At 48.9% G+C, this 12161-nt stretch overlaps 1 protein-coding gene across 2 annotated transcripts in view; it reads right to left on the bottom strand.

Annotated features, from left to right (window-relative positions):
• The window catches only part of CHAF1A (chromatin assembly factor 1 subunit A), a 566913-nt gene that overhangs the window by 402508 nt on the left and 152244 nt on the right, over positions 1 to 12161 (bottom strand). The window lies entirely within an intron of this gene.

The raw sequence follows: 12161 nt of genomic DNA, 5'->3' as shown, positions 1-12161 counted from the left end.
GGTAAGACTCATACCAGCCACACCAATCACACCGTACAACTTGTGATTTGAACCCAGTTAACAGTATGATAACAACGAAGAAGCCTCTGAAAAGATGGCTCACAACAATAATAACCCGATTTTTGTAACAATAACTATGTACAAGTATTGCAGACAATCCGCACTTGGGATGGGCGCCAAGCATCCACTACGGACTATGAGAAATAGAATTATCGGTAAGTAAATTCTTATTTTCTCTAACGTCCTAGTGGATGCTGGGGACTCCGTCAGGACCATGGGGATTATACCAAAGCTCCCAAACGGGCGGGAGAGTGCGGATGACTCTGCAGCACCGAATGAGAGAACTCCAGGTCCTCCTTAGCCAGAGTATCAAATTTGTAAAATTTTACAAACGTGTTCTCCCCTGACCACGTAGCTGCTCGGCAAAGTTGTAATGCCGAGACCCCTCGGGCAGCCGCCCAAGATGAGCCCACCTTCCTTGTGGAGTGGGCATTTACAGATTTAGGCTGTGGCAGGCCTGCCACAGAATGTGCAAGTTGGATTGTGCTACAGACGAGCTTAGACGCAGGAGCACCCATCTTGTTGGGTGCATACAGGATAAACAGCGAGTCAGATTTTCTGACTCCAGCCGTCCTTGAAATATATATTTTCAATGCTCTGACAACGTCCAGTAACTTGGAGTCCTCCAAGTCGCTAGTAGCCGCAGGCACCACAATAGGCTGGTTCAAGTGAAAAGCCGAAACCACCTTAGGCAGAAACTGAGGACGCGTCCGCAGTTCTGCCCTGTCCGAATGGAAAATCAGATATGGGCTTTTGTACGATAAAGCCGCCAACTCTGATACTCTCCTGGCTGAAGCCAGGGCCAGTAGCATGGTTACTTTCCATGTAAGATACTTCAAATCTACCGATTTGAGCGGCTCAAACCAATGGGATTTGAGAAATTCCAAAACTACGTTGAGATCCCACGGTGCCACTGGAGGCACAATCGGGGGCTGTATATGTAGTACACCTTTGACAAAAGTTTGTACTTCAGGCACTGAAGCCAATTCTTTCTGGAAGAAAATCGATATGGCCGAAATTTGAACCTTAATAGACCCCAATTTGAGGCCCATAGACAATCCTGCCTGCAGGAAATGTAGGAATCGACCCAATTGAAATTCCTCCGTTGGGGCCTTCTTGGCCTCACACCACGCAACATATTTTCTCCAAATGCGGTGATAATGTTGTGCGGTCACTTCCTTCCTGGCTTTAATCAAGGTAGGAATAACTTCCTCTGGAATGCCCTTTTCTTTTAGAATCCGGCGTTCAACCGCCATGCCGTCAAACGCAGTCGCGGTAAGTCTTGGAACATACAAGGTCCCTGCTGAAGCAGATCCCTTCTTAACGGTAGAGGCCACGGTTCTTCCGTGAGCATCTCTTGAAGTTCAGGGTACCAAGTCCTTCTTGGCCAATCCGGAGCCACGAGTATTGTTCTTACTCCCCGTAGCCGTATAATTCTCAGTACCTTTGGTATGAGAGGCAGAGGAGGAAACACATACACGGACTGGTACACCCACGGTGTTACCAGAGCGTCCACAGCTATTGCCTGAGGGTCTCTTGACCTGGCGCAATATCTGTCCAGTTTCTTGTTGAGGCGGGACGCCATCATGTCCACCTTTGGTTTTTCCCAACGGTTCACAATCATGTGGAAGACTTCTGGCTGAGGAAGTCTGCTTCCCAGTTGTCCACTCCCGGAATGAACACTGCTGACAGTGCTATGACATGATTTTCCGCCCAGCGAAGAATCCTTGCAGCTTCTGTCATTGCTCTTCTGCTTCTCGTGCCGCCCTGTCTGTTTACGTGGGCGACTGCCGTGATGTTGTCCGACTGGATCAACACCGGCTGACCCTGAAGCAGCGGTTTTGCCAGGCTTAAAGCATTGTAAATCGCTCTTAGCTCCAGTATATTTATGTGAAGAGACGTCTCCAGGTTTGACCACACGCCCTGGAAGTTTCTTCCCTGTGTGACTGCTCCCCAGCCTCGTAGGCTGGCATCCGTAGTCACCAGGACCCAGTCCTGTATGCCGAATCTGCGGCCCTCTAACAGATGGGCACTCTGCAACCACCACAGAAGAGACACCCTTGTTCTTGGTGACAGTGTTATCCGCTGATGCATGTGCAGATGCGATCCGGACCATTTGTCCAGCAGATCCCACTGAAATATTCGTGCGTGGAATCTGCCGAATGGAATTGCTTCGTAAGAAGCCACCATCTTTCCCAGGACTCTTGTGCATTGATGTACCGACACATTTCCTGGTTTTAGGAGGTTCCTGACAAGTTCGGATAACTCCCTTGCTTTCTCCCCTGGGAGAAACACCTTTTTCTGAACAGTGTCCAGAATCATTCCCAGGAACAGCAGACGTGTCGTCGGGGTCAATTGAGATTTTGGAAGATTCAGAATCCACCCGTGTTGTTGAAGCACTACTTGGGTTAGTGCTACTCCGACTTCCAGCTGTTCTCTGGACCTTGCCCTTATCAGGAGATCGTCCAAGTAAGGGATAATTAATACGCCTTTTCTTCGTAGAAGAACCATCATTTCGGCCATTACCTTGGTAAAGACCCGAGGTGCCGTGGACAAACCAAACGGCAGCGTTTGAAACTGATAATGACAGTTTTGTATCACGAACCTGAGATACCCTTGGTGTGAAGGGTAAATTGGGACATGCAGATAAGCATCTTTTATGTCCAGGGACACCATGAAGTCCCCTTCTTCCAAATTCGCTATCACTGCTCTGAGTGACTCCATCTTGAACTTGAATTTCTGTATGTACAGGTTCAAGGATTTCAGATTTAGAATAGGTCTTACCGAACCGTCCGGCTTCGGTACCACAAATAGTGTGGAATAATACCCCTTTCCCTGTTGTAGGAGGGGTACCTTGACTATCACCTGCTGAGAATACAGCTTGTGAATGGCTTCCAATACCATCGCCCTTTCTGAGGGAGACGTTGGTAAAGCAGACTTAAGGAACCGGCGAGGGGGAGACTTTTCGAATTCCAACTTGTAACCCTGAGATACTACCTGCAGGATCCAAGGGTCCACCTGTGAGCGCGCCCACTGTGTGCTGAAAATCTTTAGTCGACCCCCCACCGCCCCTGAGTCCGCTTGCACAGCCCCAGCGTCATGCTGAGGGCTTTGTAGAAGCCGGGGAGGGCTTTTGTTCGTGGGAAGTAGTTGCTTGCTGCAACCTCTTACCCCTTCCTTTGCCTCTGGGCAAATATGACTGTCCTTTTGCCCGCTTGTTCTTATAGGAACGAAAGGACTGCGGCTGAAAAGACGGTGTCTTTTTCTGTTGGGAGGTGACCTGAGGTAAAAAAGTGGATTTTCCGGCTGTTGCCGTGGCCACCAGATCCGATAGACCGACCCCAGATAATTCCTCTCCTTTATACGGCAATACTTCCATATGCCGTTTGGAATCCGCATCACCTGACCACTGTCGCGTCCATAAACTTCTTCTGGCAGATATGGACATCGCACTTACTCTCGATGCCAGAGTGCAAATATCCCTCTGAGCATCTCGCATATAAAGAAAAGCATCCTTTAATTGCTCTAAAGTCAATAAAATACTGTCCCTATCCAGGGTATCAATATTTTCAGTCAGGGAATCCAACCAAACCACCCCAGCACTGCACATCCAGGCTGAGGCTATTGCTGGTCGCAGTATAACACCAGTATGTGTGTATATACTCTTCAGGGTAGTTTCCAGCCTCCTATCAGCTGGATCCTTGAGGGCGGCCGTATCAGGAGACGGTAACGCCACTTGTTTTGATAAGCGTGTGAGCGCCTTATCCACCCTAGGGGGTGTTTCCCAGCGCGCCCTAACCTCTGGTGGGAAAGGGTATAATGCCAATAACTTCTTTGAAATTAGCAGTTTTCTATCGGGGTTAACCCACGCTTCATCACACACGTCATTCAATTCCTCTGATTCTGGAAAAGCTACAGGTAGTTTTTTCACACCCCACATAATACCCCCCTTTGAGGTACCTGCAGTATCAGAGATATGCAAAGCCTCCTTCATTGCCGTGATCATATAACGTGTGGCCCTATTGGAAAATACGTTTATTTCTTCACCGTCGACACTAGATTCATCTGTGTCGGTACCTGTGTCGACTGACTGAGGTAAGGGACGTTTTACAGCCCCTGACGGTGCCTGAGACGCCTGGACAGGTACTAACTGGTTTTCCGGCCGTCTCATGTCGTCAACTGACTTTTGCAGCGTGCTAACATTATCACGTAATTCCATAATTAAAGCCATCCATTCCGGTGTCGACTCCCTAGGGGGTGACATCACCATTACCGGCAATTGCTCCGCCTCCACACCAACATCGTCCTCATACATGTCGACACACACGTACCGACACACAGCAGACACACAGGGAATGCTCTTATCGAAGACAGGACCCCACTAGCCCTTTGGGGAGACAGAGGGAGAGTTTGCCAGCACACACCAAAGCGCTATAAAAATGTATATAAACAACCCTAAAAGGTGTTGTTTCTGTTATATGCGCTTAATATATAAAAATATCGCCAAAATATGCCCCCCATCTCTGTTTTACCCTGTTTCTGTAGTGCAGTGCAGGGGAGAGTCCTGGGAGCCTTCCTCACAGCGGAGCTGAGCAGGAAAATGGCGCTGTGTGCTGAGAATAGGCCCCGCCCCCTAAAACGGCGGGCTCTTCTCCCGGAGTTTGCGATATATGGCAGGGGTTAAATACATCCATATAGCCTCAAGGGCTATATGTGATGTATTTTAGCCATAGAAAAGGTATTATACATTGCTGCCCAGGGCGCCCCCCCCAGCGCCCTGCACCCTCAGTGACCGCTGGTGTGAAGTGTGCCGACAACAATGGCGCACAGCTGCAGTGCTGTGCGCTACCTTATGAAGACTGAAAGTCTTCTGCCGCCTGTTTCCGGACCTCTGGACCTCTTCAACTTCGGCATCTGCAAGGGGGGTCGGCGGCACGGCTCCGGGACCGGACTCCATGGCTGGGCCTGTGTTCGATCCCTCTGGAGCTAATGGTGTCCAGTAGCCTAAAAAGCAAATCCATCCTGCACGCAGGTGAGTTCACTTCTCTCCCCTCAGTCCCTCGTAGCAGTGAGCCTGTTGCCAGCAGGACTCACTGAAAATAAAAAACCTAAAAAACTTTTTCTAAGCAGCTCTTTATGAGAGCCACCTAGATTGCACCCTGCTCGGACGGGCACAAAAACCTAACTGAGGCTTGGAGGAGGGTCATGGGGGGAGGAGCCAGTACACACCATGTGATCCTAAAAGCTTACTTTTTTGTGCCCTGTCTCCTGCGGAGCCGCTAATCCCCATGGTCCTGACGGAGTCCCCAGCATCCACTAGGACGTTAGAGAAAAATACTTTCCATATTGGTAATCAAGTCAATTATCTTTCAATGGTACTTTTAAATATAGTGTGCCTCCCTATATCAACCTTCATTTATTCTGAAAACTGTGTTAAAGTTCATCCTGCAGGCATAAAAAAAAAAAAAAAAAAAAAGATTTTCAACCTACCGGTAAATCTTTTTCTTCTAGTCCGTAGAGGATGCTGGGGAGTCCGTAAGGACCATGGGGTATAGACGGGCTCCTCATGAGACATGGGCACTCTAAAGACTTTAGATGGGTGTGCACTGGCTCCTCCCTCTACGCCCCTCCTCCAGACCTCAGTTAAAGAAGTGCCCAGAGGAGACGGACGGTACAAGGAAAGTATTTTTGTTAATCTAGGGGCAAGATTCATACCAGCCCACACCATCCACACCGTATAACATGGAACATACGCAACCAGTTAACAGTATGAACAAAACAGCATCAGCCAAAGACTGATATTAACTGTAACATAACCCTTATGTAAGCAATAACTATATACAAGCCTTGCAGAAATATGTCCGCACTGGGACAGGCGCCCAGCATCCTCTACGGACTAAGAGAAAAAGATTTACCGGTAGGTTTAAAATCTTATTTTCTCTTACGTCCTAGAGGATGCTGGGGACTCCGTAAGAACCATGGGGATTATGCCAAAGCTCCAGACCGGGTGGGAGATTGCGGATGACTCTGCAGCACCGATTGAGCAAACATGAGGTCCTCATAAGCCAGGGTATCAAACTTGTAGAATTTTGCAAAAGTGTTTGAACCCGACCAAGTCGCCGCTCGGCAAAGCTGTAATGCCGAGACGCCTCGGGCAGCCGCCCAAGAAGAGCCCACCTTCCTAGTGGAATGGGCCTTTACCGAATTTGGTAACGGCAACCCAGCCGTAGAATGAGCCTGCTGAATCGTGTTACAGATCCAGCGAGCAATAGTCTGCTTAAAAGCAGGAGCGCCAACCTTGTTGGCAGCATACAGGACAAACAGTGCCTCTGTTTTCCTAATCCGAACCGTCCTGGCTACATAAATTTTTAAGGCCCTGACTACATCAAGGGACTTGGAATCCTCCAAGTCACCCGTAGCCACAGGTACCACAATAGGTTGGTTCATATGAAACAATGAAACCACCTTAGGCAAAAATGGAGGACGAGTCCTCAACTCTGCTCTATCCACATGGAATATCAGATAGGGGCTTTTGTGAGATAAAGCCGCCAATTCGGACACCCGCCTTGCAGACGCCAAGGCCAACAACATGACCACCTTCCAAGTGAGAAATTTTAAGTCAACCGTTTGAAGAGGTTCAAACCAGTGAGATTTTAGGAACTGTAACACCACGTTAAGGTCCCATGGTGCCACTGGGGGCACAATAGGAGGCTGGATGTGCAGCACTCCCTTTACAAAAGTCTGGACTTCTGGGAGAGAAGCCAATTTCTTCTGAAAGAAAATTGATAGGGCCAAAATCTGTACCTTAATGGAGCCTAACTTTAGGCCCATATCCACTCCTGTCTGTAGAAAGTGGAGAAAACGGCCCAGATGGAAATCTTCCGTAGGAGCATTCTTGGCTTCACACCAAGATACATACTTCCTCCAGATACGGTGCTAATGTTTCGCCGTCACCTCCTTCCTAGCCTTTATCAGAATAGGGATGACTTCCTCCCGAATACCTTTCCCAGCTAGGATTTGGTGTTCAACCGCCATGCCGTCAAACGTAACCGCGGTAAGTCTTGGAACACGCAGGGCCACTGCTGCAACAGGTCCTCCATGAGAGGAAGAGGCCACGGATCTTCTGTGAGCATTTCCTGAAGATCTGAATACCAGGCCCTTCGAGGCCAATCTGGAACAATGAGTATTGTCTGCACACTTTTTCGTCTTAAGTTTCTCAATATTTTTGAGATGAGCGGACGAGGAGGGAACACATAGACCGACTGAAACACCCATGGTGTCACTAGGGCGTCCACCGCTACTGCCTGAGGGTCCCTTGACCTGGCACAAAACCTCTGAAGCTTCTTGTTGAGGCGTGACGCCATCATGACTATTTGAGGAAGTCCCCAATGACTTATCTCTGCAAAAACTTCTTGATAAAGTCCCCACTCTCCTGGATGGAGATCGTGTCTGCTGAGGAAGTCTGCTTCCCAGTTGTCCACTCCCGGAATGAAGACAGCTGACAGCACGCATATGTGATTCCCCGCCCAGCGAAGAATCCTGGTGGATTCCGCCATTGCCACTCTGCTCCTTGTCCCGCCTTGGCGGTTTACATGAGCCACGGCTGTGACGTTGTCTGATTGAATCAGAACCGGTAGGTCGCGAAGAAGATACTCCGCTTGTCGTAGGCAGTTGTATATGGCCCTCAATTCCAGTACGTTGATGTGCAGACAAGCCTCCTGGCTTGACCATAGTCCCTGAAAATTTCTTCCTTGTGTGACTGCTCCCCATCCTCGGAGGCTCGCATCCGTGGTCACCAGAACCCAGTCTTGAATACCGAATCTGCGACCCTCGAGAAGGTGCGCACTCTGCAGCCACCACAAGAGAGACACCCTGGCCCTGGGGGACAGGCTTATTTTCTGATGTATTTGTAGATGGGCCCCCGACCACTTGTCCAGAAGGTCCCACTGAAATGTTCGCATGGAACCTGCTGAAGGGGATGGCCTAAGAAAGATAGCAGAGTCGTTGGAAACAACTGTGACTTTGGTAGATTTAGAATCCAGCCGTACTGCTGCAGCACCCTCAAGAGAGCGACACGCTTTTCATCAATTGATCTCTCGATCCCGCTTTTATCAGGAAATCGTCCAAGTACGGGATAATTGTGACTCCCTGCTTGCGCAGGAGCACCATCATTTCCACCATTACCTTGGTGAAAATCCTCGGGCCGTGGAAAGCCCAAACGGCAACGTCTGAAACTGGTAATGACAGTCCTGTACAGCGAATCTCAGGTACGCCTGATGAGGGGGATATATGGGGACATGAAGGTATGCATCCTTTATGACTAGTGACACCATAAAATCCCCCCCTTCCAGGTTGGAGATCACTGCCCGGAGCGATTCCATCTTGAATTTGAACTTTTTTAAGTACAGGTTTAGGGATTTTAGATTCAGAATGGGTCTGACCGAGCCATCCGGTTTCGAGACCACAAACAGGGTTGAATAGTACCCTTTTCCCTGTTGGACTAGGGGAACCCTGATAATCACTTGCTGTTGATACAGCTTTTGAATTGCAGCTAAAACTAATTTCCTCTCTGGGGGAGAAGCTGGCAAGGCCGACTTGAAAAATCGGCGAGGGGGCACCTCTTCGAATTCCAGTTTGTAGCCTTGGGATATAATTTCCATCGCCCAAGGATCCACATCTGACAGAACAAAGACCTGGCTGAAGAGTCGAAGACTTGCCCCCACCGGCGCGGACTCCCTCAGCGGAGCCCCAGCGTCATGCGGTGGATTTAGTAGAAGCCGGGGAGGACTTCTGCTCCTGGGAACTAGCCGTCGCAGGCACTCTTTTCCCTCTACCCTTACCTCTGGCGAGGAAGGAAGAGCCCCGACCTCTTCTGGACTTATGCAACCGAAAGGACTTCATCTGATATTGCAGTGTTTTCCTTTGCTGTGGGGGAACATAAGGCAAAAAAGATTTACCCGCGGTAGCCGTGGAAACCAGGTCCTCTGGACCCTCCCCAAATAAGACCTCACCCTTGTAAGGTAAAACTTCCATATGTCTCTTTGAATCAGCATCCCCTGTCCATTGGCGGGTCCACAGGGCTCACCTAGCAGAAACAGCCATGGCGTTGGCTCTTGAACCTAACAGCCCAACGTCTCTCGCAGCGTCTCTCATATATAAGGCTGCATCTTTAATGTGACCCAAGGCCAACAAAATGGTATCCCTATCTAGGGTGTCAATGCCAGATGACAAGATATCTGCCCACGCTGCTACTGCGCTACATACCCATGCCGACGCTACCGCCGGTCTGAGCAAGGCACCCGTATGTGTATAAATTGATTTTAAGGTAGTCTCCTGTCTGTGATCAGCAGGATCCTTGAGGGCTGCCGTGTCTGGAGATGGTAGCGCCACCTTTTTGGACAAACGCGTTAAGCATTGTCCACCCTGGGTGAGGATTCCCACCGTACCATGTCCTGCGCGGCGAAAAGGTACGCCATAAGAATTCTCTTGGGAATCTGCAGTTTGTCTGGAGTCTCCCAAGCCTTTTCAAATAAGGCGTTCAGCTCATGAGACGGGGGAAAGGTTACCTCAGGTTTCTTTTCCTTAAACATGCATACCCGTGTGTCAGGGACAGAGGGGTAATCTGTGATATGCAAAACATCTTTTATAGCAATAATCATATAATGAATACTTTTTGGCCACCCTAGGGTGTAACCTCGCATCATCGTAGTCGACACTGGAGTCAGAATCCGTGTCGGTATCAGTGTCTGCTACGTGGAACAGGGGACGTTTGAGACCCTGAAGGGCCCTGTGACACAGCCAAAGCCATGGATTGACTCCCTGTTCCTTCCCGGGACTCTGCTTTGTCCAATCTCTTATGTAATAAAGACACCTTTGCATTTAAAACATTCCACATATCCAACCAATCAGGTGTCGGCGTCGCAGACGGAGACACCACAATCATCTGCTCCACCTCCTCCTTAGATGGGCCTTCCGCTTCAGACATGCCGACACAAGTACCGACACCCCCACACACCCAGGGATAGATATCTATATGGAGACAGACCCCCAATAAGGCCCTTTGGAGTGAGAGAGTGTGCCAGCACACACCCAGCGCCACCGGACACTGGAATATAAACCCAGTCAGTACAGAGCACATACATACATACACACATTATATATATATATATATATATATATATATATATATACATATATATACACACATATATATATACACATATATATATACATATATACACACACACACACACACACACACACACACACACACACATACACATACACTGCTCAAAAAAATAAAGGGAACACTAAAATATCACATCCTAGATCTGAATGAATGAAATATTCTTATTAAATACTTTGTTCTTTACATAGTTGAATGTGTTGACAACAAAATCACACAACAGTTATCAATGGAAATCAAATTTATTTACCCATGGAGGTCTGGATTTGGAGTCACCCTCAAAATTAAAGTGGAAAAACACTACAGGCTGATCCAACTTTGATGTAATGTCCTTAAAACAAGTCAAAATGAGGCTCAGTAGTGTGTGTGGCATCCACGTGCCTGTATGACCTCCCTACAACCCACACAAGTGGTTCAGGTAGTGCAGCTCACCCAGGATGGAACATCAATGCGAGCTGTGGCAAGAAGGTTTGCTGTGTCTGTCAGTGTAGTGTCCAGAGCATGGAGGCGCTACCAGGAGACAGGCCAGTACATCAGGAGACGTGGAGGAAGCTGTAGGAGGGCAACAACCCAGCAGCAGGACCGCTACCTCCGCCTTTGTGCAAGGAGGAACAGGAGGAGCACTGCCAGAGCCCTGCAAAATGACCTCCAGCAAGCCACAAATGTGCATGTGTCTACTCAAACGATCAGAAACAGACTCCATGAGGGTGGTATGAGGGCCTGACGCCCACAGGTGGGGGTTGCTGCTTACAGCCTAACACCATGCAGGACGTTTGGCATTTGCCAGAGAACACCAAGATTGGCAAATTCACCACTGGCGCCCTGTGCTCTTCACAGATGAAAGCAGGTTCTCACTGAGCACATGTGACAGACGTGACAGTCTGGAGACGCCAAGGAGAACGTTCTGCTGCCTGCAACATCCTCCAGCATGACCGTTTTCGCAGTGGGTCAGTAATGGTGTGGGGTGTCATTTCTTTGGGGGGGGGCCACACAGCCCTCCATGTGCTCGCCAGAGGTAGCCTGACTGCCATTAGGTACCGAGATGAGATCCTCAGACCCCTTGTGAGACCATATACTGGTGCAGTTGGCCCTGGGTAACTCCTAATGCAAGACAATGCTAGACCTCATGTGGCTTGAGTGTGTCAGCAGTTCAAGCAAGACGAAGACATTGATGCTATGGACTGGCCTGCCCGTTCCCCAGACCTGAATCCAATTGGGCACATCTGGGACATCATGTCTCGCTCCATCCACCAATGCCACGTTGCACCACAGACTGACCAGGAGTTGGTGGATGCTTTAGTCCAGGTCTGGGAGGAGATCCCTCAGGAGACCATCCGCCACCTCATCAGGAGCATGCCCAGGCATTGTAGGGAGGTCATACAGGCACGTGGAGGCCACACACACTACTGAGCCACATTTTGACTTGTTTTAAGGACATTACATCAAAGTTAGATCAGCCTGTAGTGTGTTTTTCCACTTTAATTTTGAGGGTGACTCCAAATCCAGACCTCCATGGGTTAATAAATTTGATTTCCATTGATCTTTTTTGTGTGATTTTGTTGTCGGCACATTCAACTATGTAAAGAACAAAGTATTTAATAAGAATATTTCATTCATTCAGATCTAGGATGTTATATCAGTGTTCCCTTTGTTTTTTTGAGAATATATAATAAGATTTTACTTACCGATAAATCTATTTCTCGTAGTCCGTAGTGGATGCTGGGGACTCCGTCAGGACCATGGGGATTAGCGGCTCCGCAGGAGACAGGGCACAAAAACAAAGCCTTAGGATCAGGTGGTGTGCACTGGCTCCTCCCCCCATGACCCTCCCCCAAGCCTCAGCTAGGATACCGTGCCCGGACGAGCGTACACAATAAGGAAGGATTTTGAATCCCGGGTAAGACTCATACCAGCC

The sequence above is a fragment of the Pseudophryne corroboree genome, chromosome 1 (assembly GCF_028390025.1).
Source record: "Pseudophryne corroboree isolate aPseCor3 chromosome 1, aPseCor3.hap2, whole genome shotgun sequence".
Classification (NCBI taxonomy): domain Eukaryota; kingdom Metazoa; phylum Chordata; class Amphibia; order Anura; family Myobatrachidae; genus Pseudophryne; species Pseudophryne corroboree.
This window is presented reverse-complemented; position numbering and strand designations above follow the sequence as displayed.